This window comes from Macaca fascicularis, chromosome 4, assembly GCF_037993035.2.
Source record: "Macaca fascicularis isolate 582-1 chromosome 4, T2T-MFA8v1.1".
NCBI classification, from domain to species: Eukaryota; Metazoa; Chordata; class Mammalia; order Primates; family Cercopithecidae; genus Macaca; species Macaca fascicularis.
This window is the reverse complement of record NC_088378.1, coordinates 161,610,917-161,627,416: the sequence shown is the minus strand read 5'-3', so window position 1 is coordinate 161,627,416 and position 16,500 is coordinate 161,610,917. Positions and strand designations below refer to the sequence as shown.

The 16,500-nt window shown below is 43.9% G+C and overlaps 1 protein-coding gene and 1 long non-coding RNA gene across 2 annotated transcripts in view; one reads left to right on the top strand and one right to left on the bottom strand.

Moving 5' to 3' along the window:
* LOC135970705 (uncharacterized) overlaps nucleotides 1-16,024 on the top strand; it is a 31,994-nt gene extending 15,970 nt beyond the window's left edge. Inside the window, exon 2 of the long non-coding RNA XR_010586545.2 lies at nucleotides 12,397-16,024. This is a non-coding gene — a long non-coding RNA (uncharacterized lncRNA). The remainder of the gene's footprint in view (nucleotides 1-12,396) is intronic.
* The window catches only part of NEDD9 (neural precursor cell expressed, developmentally down-regulated 9), a 200,589-nt gene that overhangs the window by 139,649 nt on the left and 44,440 nt on the right, over nucleotides 1-16,500 (bottom strand). The gene's annotated exons all lie outside the window — the stretch shown is intronic.

The following is a 16,500-nucleotide window of genomic DNA, read 5'->3' as shown; positions in this document are numbered from 1 at the left end:
AAAAAAGAACTGCTTTGTGAATTAGTCAGGTTCGCTGATGGGAGCTTGGGTCCTGGCACCTGAGGACTGAGCTGGGGGAACCCACACCCAGGCTGCCCAAGCACACAGAGGCAGGAGAGGTCAAGGGGCATCTCATGGGTGTGGAGTTTTGGACATGGTATTGCCCTTGTCAGACATGTGGCTAAGCCTGCAAGGACGAGAGAGGAAGGAGGGAACCAATGCCTCTCAATCCTGCATCAGTCTGAGTGCTTTCAATCTCTCTCAGTCCTTCTCCTCTCTTTTCTGTTCTCTCCTTCCCCGACAGCTCTCCAGGAATCACAGAATAATGGAGTTCAGTGTTTCTCAAGGGGCAGTCACCTGCACCGCCATCATCGGAATTGCTTGTTTCAAATTCCGATTCTAGGGGCCTGCTCTAAACCTGCCTACCAAGGCTCTAGGGACGAGGCCTGGGAACCTGCATTGTTCGCAAACACCCACAGGTGATTCTTACATGCACTTAGCCAGAGAAACATTGATAGAAAAGGTCTTAGATCAGCAGCCAAAAAACCCAAGTTCAAATCCATTTACTACCTGGGTGGTCTTAGGCAAGTTACTTATTAATTCCCAGCATGGGAGTCAATACTATTTTATGGGAACTTTTTTTTAAGAGTTATAGGAGATATGCTTTTATGTTACAGGAGTTTTTTTTTTTTTCCTCTGAGGATTAAATGAGACAAAACATATGACAAGGCTGGCAAACACTGAGCATAGTACATAGTAGTACACAGTACCCCAGAGAGTTAGAAAAGGGATGGTGAACTCACAAAAATCTTTGTAGGCCTCAGGATATGTATATTTTGCAGTGACTTTCAAGGCTGACCTAACTCTGTTTGGGTGGACACAGAGCAAGGAGACTGCCCACTGAGTGATTTTACTACACCCCCAGGCCTTACTAACTTGTCCAGGAGTGGGAGATATAGTGTTAGAAGGAAGACAAAGCAATAAAGAGACACTTTCAGAAAAGCAGGCACTGCAAAGACGAAGAGCCATTCCAGCTGGAAGAGCACGTGGTGGGAGTGGCGTCCTCTCAGACATGATCCTCTGCAGGGCTCATGTGCTCAAAGTCACAGGTTCTCACCCAGGGTGATGATCTCCCACAGGGGGCATCTAGCAATGTCTGGAGACATTTTTGATTGTGACACGGTGGGGAAAGGGGGTTGCTACTAGCATGTAGTGAGCAGAAGCCAGCGAGGCCCCTAAACATTCTACGGTACATTGGACAGTCTTCCACAACAGGAAACTGTCTGGCCGTGAGTGTTCATGGTTTCAAGGCTGAGAAACCCTGCTCTAAGCTAATGCAGACTTAGTCATGGGTGATAGAAGGAGGCCCCTAGGTGGCTACACACCTCTGAGGGACAGCCTTCCGCTGCGGTGTTGCAAAGTCTCACGGTTGCACAAGGTCCCGGCGTCCTGCTCACTGGCGGGTCACCATTAACCACCTTGTACATCACATGTTCAACGTAGCTAGTTTCCCGCCTGTTCTCATTACGATAAATCAGGAAAAGTATTCTCAGAACACTGGAAAAGCAGAAGGGTTGCTCTCTACAGGGCAGCGGGGAGGGAGGTTGCCTCACTCCTAGAAAATGTCTTGTTTTTACCAAGAGGGCAGAGGGATGAGAGGAGCTGGAAGGACACGCTGAGGAGCCGCGTCCAGACACATGAAACGTACCTCACAGCCCCACAGAGATGCCGGGGAGGGCACTCAGTGCTTGGGATCAGAGCCACGTGGCCACTGGTTTCCAATGCCCCTTTGCTAGTATCTCGCTGCCGTGATTCCCTTGCCTTCATTTTGTGGATCTCTCCCGATACTGCCGGCTGAGTGTCTTAGTTAACCAGCGCTATGGCTTTTCTCCTTCCACTTTGATCTTCCTGTCTCTGCCTGTCTCCTCTTTCCTGGCATGCCTGTGCTCTCGGGCTGTACCTCTGGTAGTGAATCTCTGGCTGCCCTGGACTCCTGCTGTGCACACTGCCCAGTGTGCAGTTCCGGATGCCCGCAGTTCCTTCTCAGTGTACCACCCGATCCCGTGTGATCTCTTCACCATTTTCATGCATGCTGCCACCCCGTGTGCAGGGCCAGCTTCATGGCACATCGCCTGTGTGCTTGCATAGGACTTGGTGCTCAGAAGGACTTCTTGATGAGTTTCATGCTCTGCGGCCACCATATTAAAATTGTAATAATTTCCTCTTTAAACTTGTATTTTGTAAGTGAATTCTGATAAGACAACATGGAAGGAGCAGAAACAGGAGATACGTGTGCCCGTCCTTTCTTGTCACCCCGTTCACATGGAGCGTTGTCCATGAGCTCAGAATTCTGGTGTATTCATGATATGTGGGAGTTCATGGAGCTTCTAAGTGACTACAAAGTGTGTTTTGTCTATGACTGAGTTAGCTGGGGAGGGGGAGGGACGCTGACAGCCCTGAGAGGCCACACTTTCCATTTGAGAACCAAAACTTGCTTCAAACACAAAGGCAGCAATGGTATTCTAAGAAACACATATGACTGAGGAAACTTGGTTTGTCCTTTCTTACTCATGTTACTTCTTTGCATTTGCAAACAACTTACACTGAAAATGAAGACACAGAGAGAAAGGGAAAGATAAAGCAACCCATAGGCCTTTTTTTTTTTTCAATTCTTCCTTACTTCTCAGTAAGCCAAAGATAGAGAGTGTTGATAGAATGTGCGTGTATCAGGACGGGCACGGTGGCTCACGCCTGTAATCCCAGCACTTTGGGAGGCCGAGGTGGTGGATCACCTGAGGTCAGGAGTTTGAGACTAGCCTGACCAACATGGTAAAACCCTGTCTCTACTAAAAATACAAAAATTAGCAGGGCGTGGTGCCGGGTGCCTGTAATCCCAGTTATTCAGGAGGCTGAAGCATGAGAATCGCTTGAACCCAGGACACAAAAGTTGCAGTGAACTGAGATCATGCCACTACACTCCAGCCTGGGGGATAGAGCGAGACTGTGTCTCAAAAAAAAAAAAAAAAATGTGCATTATTGAGAAGTGAAATGAAAGCATTGAATTAGTTTAGTGCAGCGTTTTCCACTGTTCTGATAAGAATGAAATATGCAAATTACATCATTTTGAACAATTTAGCATACAAATTAAATGCTCTTATATTTTCATTTAAAGCTGGCTTTGCACAATATAAAGATGAAAGGTAAGATTCATGCTAACAATTTAAAATTTTAATTTTCCTTTACTTAGACTGGCATTAAATAGCAAATAAGAATGATTTTAAAAGCCTTGTGACAAGTCAAAAGAGAGACTGCAGAAAAAAAAAGCAGCTTTTATTTTAGTACCTTTCACAGCAGAGGTTGTTGTTTTTGTTCCTGCTTTTTAAAAAGGGCTCCTACATTTTCAGTTTGCACTGGCAAACCTTTTAATGAAACAGTAAAGCAAGGTTCCTTATATTAAAAAGGAGTCATTTTTAATCTCCCAGTCTACATAGACCCAATTTTCATTTTAACAAGTTTCTCGGCTGGGTGCAGAGGCTCACGCCTGTAATCCCAGCACTTTGGGAGGCCGAGGCGGGCGGATCACCTGAGGCCAGGAGTTCGAGATCAGTCTGGTCAACATGGCAAAATCCTGTCTCTACTAAAAATATAGAAATTAGCCAGGTGTCGTGGCACATGCCTGTAATGCCAGCTACTTGGGAGGTTGAGGCAGGAGAATCTCTTGAACCCTGGAGGCTGAGGTTGCAGTGCACCGAGATTGCACCACTGTACTCTAGCCTGGGCAACAGAGCAAAAACTCCATCTCAAAAAACAACAACAACAACCAAAAACAACCAAGTTACTCCCAAGTCTGCTGGACTTTGTTATCAGAAGGTCTTGTGAGCCGGGTATTTAGCTCTGCTGTGAGTTCAAAGCAACACAGGAATAAAGCACAGCTGCTGAACCCAGGTCCTCCCCTCTCATGATTATAGCTTGCTGTGGGACTCCACCAAAATTGCATTGTGTGTTTATGGCATCTAAGAAATTCTTGAGAGTGGTATTGATCTACCAATTAAACACACTGGTATGTTTGGCCCCATGTGGCAGACAAGGAAAAGGGTTTGGTTTATATTTTCTTATGGGAAATCTTTTCTTTCTCATGCTTAACTTTTATTGTTCACAGAGGTTTTCAAAGTATTGCCAAAGTCTATGAATACCATACTGGAGTCACCTGGACATTCTGGACTTTCAGAGCTGCATGGGTGGTGTTTTACATTGTAGTGTTTTCTATCCAGTGTGGATTCACATATTTTAAATCATAAAAATTCACCAGCTTCCCTCTGCCCCTCCCAGCCTTTGTCACTGAGAACATAGGAGCACGTGGGTGGCTATCTGAGGCTCGGGCAAGGCCCTGGCTTGCCTGGGGCCCAGCTGCTCCTGCCCCTGTACCATCTTCCTTCCTCCTCCACTCAGAAACAAAAGGTCCCATGGTTCAGGCCATCTGGAGTTGGAGCTGTCATTTATAGTCACCCAAATGTGGAGGATGACCTACTTGTGAAAACATAGGAGATGGAATCAGGGAGGAGGAACAATATTGAGAACCATGAAAGAGAGAGAAAGAGGTAGAGTTTTGTGGCGAGAAAAGGGATGAATTGGCAGTGGGAGACTTGGGTTTTAGGTAGAGTGACCATGTAATTTATTAATCAAACTGGATTTCTTTTGAGAGCGACAGGGATTCCTATTGGTGATGGTACTGGGACAACAGGAGCACATAGGAACTGTCCTGGTGTGGCATGGCCACCACAGTTCTAGAGCACTAATCATCCAACTGTCAGCAAGTCACTTCACATCTCTGGGCCTCAACTTTTGAAGAAAGAGACAATCGGGCTACAATTTCCTTAGTCCTTTTACCACTAAGGACCTCTTACTAATCTCTCTCCACAATCTTCCTGATTTTGAAATTATCATATCCGTTAGGTACTGAGTGATATATAATGAGTGCAAGTTCTGTCAGTCAGAACTGTTGTCAGCATTGAAACAACCAGTTACTGCACCGTGTTCATACAGTTTTAGGCAAAAGAAAGCTTGACATTTTAATACACCTGTGAGTCCTATTTAAAGTACATTGAACAGTTCTGACACCATTTTTAAAAATGATAATAGCTTTTGAGTCCCCTCCAGTATCTTCACAGTCAATAGACATCAAAGTCTGGAGGTTGAAAGCCACGTTCCTGGATGATCTATTGGTTTATATCCAGTTCTAGACTTCTCTGATCACCTGATAATTTCAGTAGCTTGTGCTATAAAATACAGACAGAGAAAGATGATGGAAAATGAAAGAGGGCCTGCTGGGAGTCAGAAGCTGTAGTTCATTAATGTGGGTCTAGCAAGAGGGCCTGTATGAGGATGTTAGATGGGGAAATTTACCTTGGGGCAAATTTCTTCCTGGCTTAAGTCATCTTAATCCACACCTGGGAGAATTCTTAGGATGTATTCACAACATTAGGAGATGAACAGAGAGCAGGAATGGAACAGCTGTGTAATAGCTACCTCTTTGCTTCTTTTCCACTCATATGAGCTCACTCTAGGGGGAAAATGGGCAGTCAAAAGCCCTCCACAGATCAATAACAGTGGGTAAATCTGAGGTCTACAGAATCAAAGAGTAAAATAAATAAAGAACAGGCCTGCTGCCTGCTCCCATGGGTAGTACTAGCATTCTAGTTTCTACGGCAATAAGCTTGCAATGTGCTCAGTGGGGGCAGGGCCACCCATCACGTGGTGCCCGGGAATGCATGCATTGGTGGGTGGATGGTTGTGACAATGACCAGAGGAGGACACCACTTGCATTTTGTGCCCTGTTGTGTGCTGGAGACACTCCCAGAAGGAAGATTCATCCCACCCAAAATGTCAAAACCATCTCCACTGAGAAATGCTGAATACAAGAATGGGCTTTACATTCATACATATCAGGAATTATTTGGATCCTGTAACAGGGTTAAAATCATCCTGGACCACTTCCTATGCTGCCAGACCCTTAGGCAGAACTTCCAGATGGAGCACATTGATTCTATTTGCTCCTGGATAAAAGAAAAGAGCACAGGTCATCTCAGAAGGCACTGGGCAACCCACCCCAATCCTAACATATACTAAATTTTGGGCATAGGGATGGCTTCTCTTTTCTCTCAGACTTGACAGCATTGTTGAACCATTGTCTTCATTTACTTACAAGATGATTGGCATTGTCCTTCAAAGCAGAACAACTTGAGCTAAAGCTAAAGGTTGGTGTGCAGCAGCTGGGTGACCCTTCATCCCTACTTTGCCTTCCATGCTAAGTGTTGACTTCTGCTGAGTTTGATTTCATTCATTTCAGCTAGACGTGTGTGGTGAGTAAACTTTTTACCAGTCTTCCCCTGGAATGGTTGAGTCAGCTCTGGTGTGAGTTAGTGGCCCCAGAGGGGAGCAGGCCAAGACGCCCTCTCCATGAGATACCTCCTAAAAAGAAAGAGGTCATTGATGACCCACAAAGGAGTCCAGGACCATAAATATTTCAGAATTCAGTTTTCTTAAAACCTTAAATAATGGAAAACATTTGCTTGTTTAAGCCTTTTAAGTCCTCCCATCTTTGGACTTGAGCCCCTGTGCCTGGCTGCAGAATTCCATGGTGAGGCACATGACATCATGTTCAGGAGGAATGCGCAGCACATAAAGCCTAGCCTGGGTCAGAGAGAAGTGCTAAGCTCTCAAGAGGGCCCTAAGACAAATACACAAATGTGGCCTAGCACATGTCAAACACCCGTGCAAGGGCAAACATCTTTATGACTTTGGTCCTGGGAAGAGAGACCCGGCCTGGGATTAGAATTTACAGCTGACAAGCTGCTGATGAGGCAGTAATGCCGTTCAGCGTGGGAATGGCCACTTTGGGAACCGGGAGCTTAGCACACTAGGCTGCAAGTCTCAGAGTGAAGCCCAGAGGCAACTCCTTCACCTTGACTGGAATAAGTGAACTCACCCCACAACCTGTCCCCTGGGACCTTCCTCTGCCTTCCTTTGGAGTTATAGGCTTCCCTGCAGTTCTTTAGGGTTTTGACACACATGACAATTTAACATCAAGGGAATGCCCCAGTAGGGGGAAGAATATCTTTCTTGGCTATAAACGTCACTCTGAAATTCTTCTCAATTGTAATGTTTTAAGATCACTTACAATGTGCCTGACCTGCCCTATGCAATGTCCCTACCGTCTTAGAGCTTACAACTCATAAACACGCTTACAGACGTCCTCCCTGATCCCCAGAGCTCCAGCCAGCTTCAGCATAGACGTCCCCTAGGGGACATTTGACAATGTCTCGAGACATTTTTTGATTGCCACAACTGGGTGGTGGGGGTGGCTGTTACTGGCATGTAGGGGATAGAGGTCAGGAATGCTTCTAAACATCCTATAATGCACAGGATGCCCCCACCCCCCAACAAAGAAGAATCCAGTCCAAGATGGCAATAGTGCTAAGCCTGAGCAACCCTGCACTGGGGAAGGCCTTGCCTCCGAGGAAGCCAAGAAGGAAATTATTTAGATTTGCACCATCCAGTGGAGCTTCCTGTCAGACAAGAAATGATCAGTATCTGTGCTGTCCGATGTGGGAGCTACCAGCCACATGTGGTTATTGAGTGTGTCAAATGTGGCCAGTGTGACTGAGGAAGTGAGTTTTTTATTTTATGTAATTTTAATTAATTAAATTGTAATGGTCCCTTGCAACTGGTAGCTACTCTGTCAGACAGCACAAGTCCATACAATGAGAGCTTAGAAGCACTGAGATCACCTGCCCCTAGTCAGATGTCCTTTCCACTGGTTTATGACTGAAAGTCCACAGTTAGACACTCCTTCTTTAGCTAAGACTTTAACTCGTATTTGTATGACATTATCTGTAGGAGAGAGATGAGTTTTAACTTGTAAAGAGCTGTTGCTAATTTAATATGACTAATGGATCTGAAAGATATTTTGGTGGGAACAGAGAGCACTAAGGGGCCTAGGGTAAAAAACAGGACCCCGTGAGAATGACCAGGGGGTAAGCCTGGGGAGGGGCTAACTAGGATGGGGGGAGGGGGGTGCCGGATGGGGAGACATAGGCTAGAGATAGCAAAGGCAACTCACTGAGACTAGAAGCCAATTACTCAGCATTCTCATCAGACTCACGTCCGTGAAAACCAGAACCAAAGAGTGCCAGAAAAGACAAGGTCTGTGACAAAGGGCAGCCTGTTTCCTGCTCTCTCTCCACCTCCTTGTGGTTCTTAGTCTAAGTCCCCAAGCACTGAAATATTTTGGTGCCTCCTCCCATGTATAAACCCAAATTAAAGTGATACTAAACCACAAAACATAAAATGATTTTTCTTTTTATCAATTATAAAATTCTGGATAAGTCCATGAAAGCCTCATTGTTCTGATTTCGGCTGGCACCCCAAGCAAGTAAGCACCTTGTTGTTAACCTAGCACTGCTTTAGGGTCTGAGTGTTAGGACTCTTTTCTCCGTAATCCATTGTTTATCTAGTCTATTGTGCAAATTTTCACAGATGGAATATTGTGAAAGATTCCAGAGAAGAAAGCCACTAACCTCACCTGGCAAGCTCCATCTACCCATGCTTCTAGAGACAGAAAAAAATAGCTGAAACAACTCAAACCAAACCCAAAATGCTCCTTCCTAAATGCTCTGCGGGGCTCAAATGTAAGCTCCTGCTAGTATCAGTTTTGGTGATCTCCATGGGGAACAATGGAGACTGATCTCAAACAGTGAGTTCACCAGAATTATGGCAGTGAAGGGGAACTGCGGTATAAGAATGGCTAAAAAGATAAAAATTGTTCTGTCCAGAGAGGCGCAAGTTGAGAGAGATGTAGGGCTGAGAGAATAGATAGTTGTGAGCATTTACTCCTCCACAAATCAGGAGTTTTTCTGAAGCAACAGGGTGAGGAGGGGGTGAGGGGTGTGGAGAGGAAGGTAGATAAATTTAAAACAGTAAACTAGTAAAAGGAAGTATTATATAAAACAGTGTGGTGGTGGTGGGAGTGGGGAGGAGATATGACTTAAGAATCTTTTATCCCAGTGCTAAAGGGTGCAAAACTAAGAGTTCAAAAAAATGTTTAAGTGTAAAATGACAGTTCCATAACAAATTATTGACTGGAGAAACTAAAGATGTTTAAAGCTAATCTCATGAGATTAGCATAGGAAGGTGCTCCATCTCCTTCCTGAAACGACCCCTTGCCATTCTCCAAAACGCAACACTTAGTCCTGCCTGATCATGAGTCTTTGGATTTATTTCATATGGTCACTCTTGTTGCGAAATAAGGTCAATGAAACCTCACGGGTAAGTTTGCAATTTACTGACATTTGACATAAGCAGCTTTTACGGGTTGGTGCTGAAACAAGCTGAGAAACACAATCCCTCCCTGGGTAGAACTGGGAGCTTTCCTGTGGCAGCAGCAAGCCCAGACATACGGGGGACTGGAGGGGAGCTGTAGTTCAAATGCAGTAATAGCTGTTTTTAAACTGATCCGCTCTAAGTCTTTGAGTGCAATGGCTGATTATTGGGTCAACAAACATGAAAAGCATTGTCATTGGCCCAAGTTTGAACCAGAAGCAGCATGTCTTTCATGAGCATTTAGGATGAAAGATGTAAGATTAGAAAAAAATGTTGGTAACAGTGAGCATCATTTGAGGGTCTTTGTAATGTGTGTTTTGCCCTGAGAGGAAAAGTAAGCAAGATCTATGAAATGTCCTTGATCTTTTTGAAACCTAGAGTTGTAGGCCCTGCATTACCTTCATGTTTCCATTACAAGAGCTGCCAGGTTGGTTTTCCAATGAGCCTTTCAACTCTCAGCTTAATAAGACTGTGACCATGTGGTGCAGTGAACAATGGTTCAAGGACTACTTCACAGAGTGTGAATTTGACTACATTATGCCTATTCTTAAAACACTTACAATTCATCAATCGTTCTCCATTACCTCCAGGACTGGAAATCTCCTTGCTAGGATGTACCACTCTCTTCTTTTGCCTCACATTGAGCTACGTCCACTTCTCCAAATGCTCCATGTTCTCTTGTAACACCACAGCCTTACACATGCCATGCCCTCATTTTAGAATCATACATGCTTTCTCTGTGAAACCATCTTACTAAGCAGCTCTCAAATTAGATGCTCCTTTGCACTCTGTGCTTAACTTGTTTACAGCACACATCATGTTCTATTTAAGTGACCTCCCAACTAACCTGTGAGATTCCAGAAGCTGGGGGAAGGTGCTCTGGAACTGAGCTTTCTGTTAGCTGCTGAGAACATGCAGGCAATGGCACGTTCTCAGCATCTAGCACCATCCCAGGCACAAGTGGGGCAGAGGTAGATCTGTGCTTGACGACTGAATGGATGAGTTTCAGTGAACAGTGAATGATGGGGAGCTTTTCAACAAAGCCACACCCCATGTTTTCTCTTCAGCAGAATAAATGCTGCATAGAAGCAGTTAATAGTCCCCCTTACGTCAGCTCAGCACGTAGATATATGAGAAGTCCCACAGTTTCCCATAAGCCAAATAAGACAAAGTAAAAGCAGTAATGCTCCATACACTTCAGAAAAATGAAGGAAGGAAGGAAGAAGGAAGGAAGGAAGGAAGAAAGAAGGAAGGAAGAAGGAAGGAAGGAAGGAAGGAAGAAGGAAGGAAGGAAGGAAGAAGGAAGGAAGGGAGGGAGGAAGGAAGGAAGGAAGGAAGGAAGGAAGGAAGGAAGGAAGGAAGGAAGGAAGGAAGGACAGTTTTCCCATGAGTCTACTGTCAGTGAAAGATATTATTTAAATAGTACTTTTTTCTGAGGCTTTGTCCATGAGCACAAAGAAGAAAGTGAAATATATTGGATTCCATCCATGAGATTAAAAGAGGAACATCTTTCAGTTCCCAATCAATCAAAAGACACAGGTTGTGTTTCAACCAGAAGCCATTTCTGAAGAGGCACAGGAGCGTAGGAGATTTGCGTTAGGCAATGGAAACCAAACTGAGCCTGACATGAAAGCCTGGGTTAATTAGTCAGTTTCTTTCCTAATATCTCCCCTAACATTGCCTTTTAAGTTTTTGGAAATGAATATGCTTTACTATCCACCTCAGTTGGATTGATTGTACCTCACAGATATTGACTCCTTTTGCTCTTCCTCCTCTCGCTGTGGAAAGACTGAGCAGAGGAAGTGCTCGGACAGGCATGCGCTCCCAGAATGTAAGAAAGCCATCAGGTGAGTGGCAGGTGCAGAGACCACAGCCAGGGCCACACAGCCTGGAGAGGGCCTCCCTCCTGGCGGGGAAGGCTGTCTCTACTTGCTCCTCTCCGAGAATGCTCATCAGGCGTGGCTGGGGGTTTTGGCAGCCTGCAGCTGTGTTTAGGAGGGCATTTGCTTTATCTACCACATCCTTTGAGGATTTCATTGCAGGCCATTTTTATCCACTTTAATGAATGCTCTGGCAGCTTGTGAACGTGGGGCTGTGTCTGCATGTCCTGAACGGTGATTATGTTCACCGTTGTTGAGGTTGAATGTAATATATATTCACGGATCCTTCTGCCACCTCCTTTTCGCAGAATGGACCCTCCAATTCTGGCCAAAACAAGAAGAAAGCTGTAAAAAGAAGGGCTTTAGCCCAAAAGTTGGGGTCGCTCAGTTTTTTTCCTTTCCCTCATACCCCATCAGCTAATTAATCACCTCCTACTGCTATTTATAATTCCTTCACAGTTTTCAAATCTGTCTTCTAGATTAGCTAAATAAATATATATAGCACATCAACCAAAAACCAACTTCTATAAAGTTACTAATAGGGAAATATATAAAGTGGAAAAAACTGTTTATAAAACAGTTTGACTAAATGTCTATATATGCACATAGATATGATTTTGAAAAGAACTTCATAGGATACACAAACATTAATAAGAATGCTTATTTCTGGATAATTAAGGGGTGATTTTGTTTTATTCCTTACACATTTTAACTTTTTTAATCCAAAATTTTTTACAGTGAGTATGTCTTATGTTCTGCCATCTGAAAAAATAAAGAAGTTAAAACAGAATTAACTGAATTTGTACAAATAGGAGAAGATAAGGGTGCCCCTGTTTTCTCTATTCATGCCACCACTATCACAGTTTAGACTACCGGTCATAATTTTTTTCTCACCTGCAAAAATCTCCTTGCCTGTTATTTTCTCTTCAATTTCTTTCCCCATTATTCATTCTCTCTGAAAATACTAGGTTGGAGCAAACGTAATTGCATTTTTGCATTGTTGGAATTTGCTGTTTGATATTGGAATACATTCTTAAATAAATGTGGTTATGTTATACATCATTTTAATGAGCATTTCTCGCTTTATGTTTTTTTGCTAATGATTCATTACTTGCTGTTTATTTTATGTTTATTTTAGACTATGGAAATGATGTCAAACAAAAAGCAAACTGAAGCAAATTTTTAATTCGAGTTCAAAATGAGACGTAAAGCAGCAGAGACAACTCGCAGCATCAACAACACATTTGGCCCAGGATGTACGGTGCAGGGGGGTACAAGAAGTGTTGCAAAGAAGACGAGAGCCTTGAGGATGAGAGTGTAGCGGCCAGCTATTGGAAGTTGACAACGACCAACTGAGAGCAATCATTAAAGCTGATCTTCTTACAACTACATGAGAAGTTGCCAGAAGAACTCAACATCCACTATTTTACCGTCCCTTTGGCATTTGAAGCAAATTCAAAGGGTGAAAAAGCTCGATAAGTGGGTGCCTCATGAGTTGACTCAAAGTAAAAAATATCACCGTTTGGTGATGTTGTCTTTTCTTATTCCATACAACAACAATGAACCGTTTCTTGATCAGATTGTGACATGCGATGAAAAGTAGATTTTATACAACAACCAGTGATGGTCCATTGTATACAATGGTCATGGTCACTGTGTGGTGATCTGCTGCCAGTCTGATCCACTACAGCTTTCTGAATACTGGTGAAATCACTACATCTGAGAAGTCTGCTCAGCAAATCAATGAGACGCACGGAAAACTGCAATGCGTGCAGCTGTCATCGGTCAACAGACAGGGACCAATTCTTCTCCACAACAATGCCCGACTGCACATCATACAACCGATGCTTCAAAAGTTGAACCAATTGGGCTACAAAGTTTTGCCTCACCCACCATATTCACCTGACCTCTCGCCAACCGACTATCATTTCTTCAAGCATCTCAACAACTTTTTGCTTCCACAACCAGCAGTGTGCAGAAAATGCTTTCAAGAGTTCGCTGAATCCCAAAGCATAGATCTTTATGCTGCAGGAATAAACAAACTTATTTCTCATTGGCAAAAATGTGTTGAATGTAATTGTTCCTACTTTAATTAATAAAGATGTGTCTGAGCCTAGTTATGAGGATCTAAAATTCAGAGTCCCAAACCACAATTCCTTTTGCACCAATCTAATATCTTTCAAAAAAGGATATCTGACCAAGTGACTCCTCTAAATCTTCCAGGGTTTCCTGGAGGATAAAGAAGTCCCAAATCCTCAGGCTGAAAATAAGATCCTTCAGAAGCTCATCTGCACCTGAGATTTACTTCCAACTCCTGTCTCCATTCCTGGTAACCAGGAGTCTGTCTGGGCTCCCTCGCTTAAGACATGACATGCCCCAGGACTCCCTTTTCCCTCCTCACCTCCCCCTGCCCTCACCTCCCTCGGAGTCAGCCTTCCACAGTCAGCTTTTATGATACTTCTCATAGGACACCTTTCTCGGCATCGCCAGGTGGAGTTAAGGGTTTTCTTTCTGCCTTGGTCACAGCTCTACATTTACTATAATATATTGATATAATTACAGCCATGTGCCACTTGACCATGGGGAAATGTTCTGAGAAATGTATTGTTAGGTGATTTTGTCATTGTACAAAGCGCATAGAGTGTACTCACACAAACCCAGATGGTAGAGCCTACTACTCATCCAGGCTATTTGGTCTAGTCTATTGCTCCTAAGTTACAAAAGTGGACAGCATGTCACTGTGCTGAATATTGTAGTCAATGGCAACACCATGGTAAGTATTTGTGTATGTAAATACTTCCTATCTAAACATAGAAAATGTTCAGTAAGAATATGGATATAAAAGGTAAAAAGTGGCACATCTGTATAGAGCAGTTACCATGACTGGGCTTGCAGGACTGGAAGTTGCTCGGGGTGAGTCAGAGAGTGAATGTGAAGGCCTAGGATATTACCATACACTACCGTAGACTTTATAAATACTGTACACTTAGGCTACACTACATTTATCAAACAATTTTTCTTATTCCAATAATAAATTACCCTTAGGTTACTATAACTTTTTTTTACTTTATAAACTTAAGAAAAATTAAAACTTCTTTACTCTTTTGTAATGAAAAAGAAAGACACAAGAACATACATTAGCCTAGCCCTACATGGCGTCAGGATCAGCAATATTGCGGTCTTCCACCTCTACATCTTGCCGTGCTGGAGGGTCTTCAGGAGTGATGACACAAAGGGACCTGCCATATCCTAGGATGCCTTCTTGGCTGGGCACGATGGCTCACGCCTGTAATCCCAGCACTTTGGGAGGCTGAGGCAGGCAGATCACTAGGTCAGGAGTTCGAGACCAGCCTGGTCAATAGTTGAAACCTTGTCTCTACTAAAAATACAAAAATTAGCCTGGCGTGGTGGAGCGTGCCTGTAGTCCCAGCTACTCGGGAGGCTGAGGCAGAAGAATCGCTTGAACCCAGGAGGCGGAGGTTGCAGTGAGCCGAGATCATGCCACTGCATTCCAGCCTGGGTGACAGAGTGAGATTCTGTCTCAAAAACAACAACAAAACCAAAACAATGCCTTCTTCTGGAATACTTCCCGAAGAACCTGCCTGAGACTATTTTAAAGTTAATTTTTGAAAGTAAGGAGAAAGTATACACTCTAAAGTAATGACTAAAAGTATACTATAGTAAAAACAAACTAGTAACATAGTAATTCACTATCATTATCAAATATTATAGACTGTACACGATTGTATGTGGTGGCAACGCAGTAGGTTTGTTGACACCAGCATCACCACAAACATGTGAGTAATGCGTTGTTCTGTGATGTTAGGATGGCTACAATGCCACTAGGTGATAGGAAATTTTCAGCTTCATCATAGTCTTGCGGGACCTCGGTCCTATATACAGTCTGTCGTTGACTGAAGCATAGTCACTTGGTGCATATGTGCATTAATTTAAGTGTCTTTTCTCCAACTGAAGGGCAGGAGGATGTTCTGTCCAGCTCCTTCCCTGGCTCTCAGTGCAGCATCGGGCATCAGTAGGTGTTTAATAAACATTGTTGCGTGCATATGCCTTTAGCTGGCATGGATGGGGAGGGAAGAGCAGGGGATCTGAGTTTTGTTTCATGGATTTATTGCTCTAACAAGCTGTTGTTCTTAGCTAATCAGGTTTAAGCTCTCTTCTTTCCTCAGAGGACAGTAATGCATTAAAAAATATTAAGGTATTCAATCATACCAGTGTGTACTCACTTTATACATCTGGGGCATGAAGAGATGCATGTTACTACCGGTACCTCATAGACACATAGCAAAATACCCGCTCTCAGTAAGCAATGTAACTCTGGGTAAGTGTCCCTCAGTGTCATGAGTTGAGTGCTGTCCCCTCCAGATTCTTATGCTGAAGTCCTAAGCCCCAGTGCCTCAGAATGTGATCTTATCTGGAAATAGGGTTGTTGCAAATGTAATTAGTTAACAAGAAGTCACTAGAGCACACCCGAATCCAATATGACTGGTGTCCTTATAAAAGTGGAAAATTTGGACATAAACACGCATGCGCACAAGGACAGTGACATATGAGAATGAAAGCAGAGATTAGGGTGATGCCTCTACAAGCCAAAGAATGCCAAAGACGGCTAGCAAACACCAGAAGTTAGGAGAGAGCCATGGGTTCTCCCTTGCAGCCCTCGAAAGGAGCCAATCCTCCTGACATCCTTGATCTCAGACTTTTAATCTCCAAAACTGGGAGACAATAAATGTTTGCTGTTTAAGTCACTCAGTTTGTGTGTGTGTGTTTTTTTTTAAAACAACAGCCCTAGCAAACTAATACTCTCAGGGATCCTTAAGTGAAGCATGAGAAAGAAGCCACTTTCTCCTAAATCTCCCTTATTGAGCTATCATTTTGAAAGCCATCATCTGGGATGATTCTGGAGCCCTTTGCAAATGGGAAAGGAATGGACGTATTCCAGCTCTTTTAAAAATTAAAGTAGGCCGGGCACGGTGGCTCACGCCGACAATCCCAGCCCTTTGGGAGGCCAAGGCGGGCGGATCACGAGGTCAAAAGATCGAGACCAGCCCTGGCCAACATGATAAAACCCCGGCTCTACTAAAAATACAAAAATTAGCTGGGCGTGGTGGTGTGTGCCTGTAATCCCAGCTACTCGGGAGGCTGAGGCAGGAGAATTGCTTAAACCTCGGAGGCAGAGGTTGCAGTGAGCAGAGATCGTGCCACTGCACTCCAGCCTGGTGAC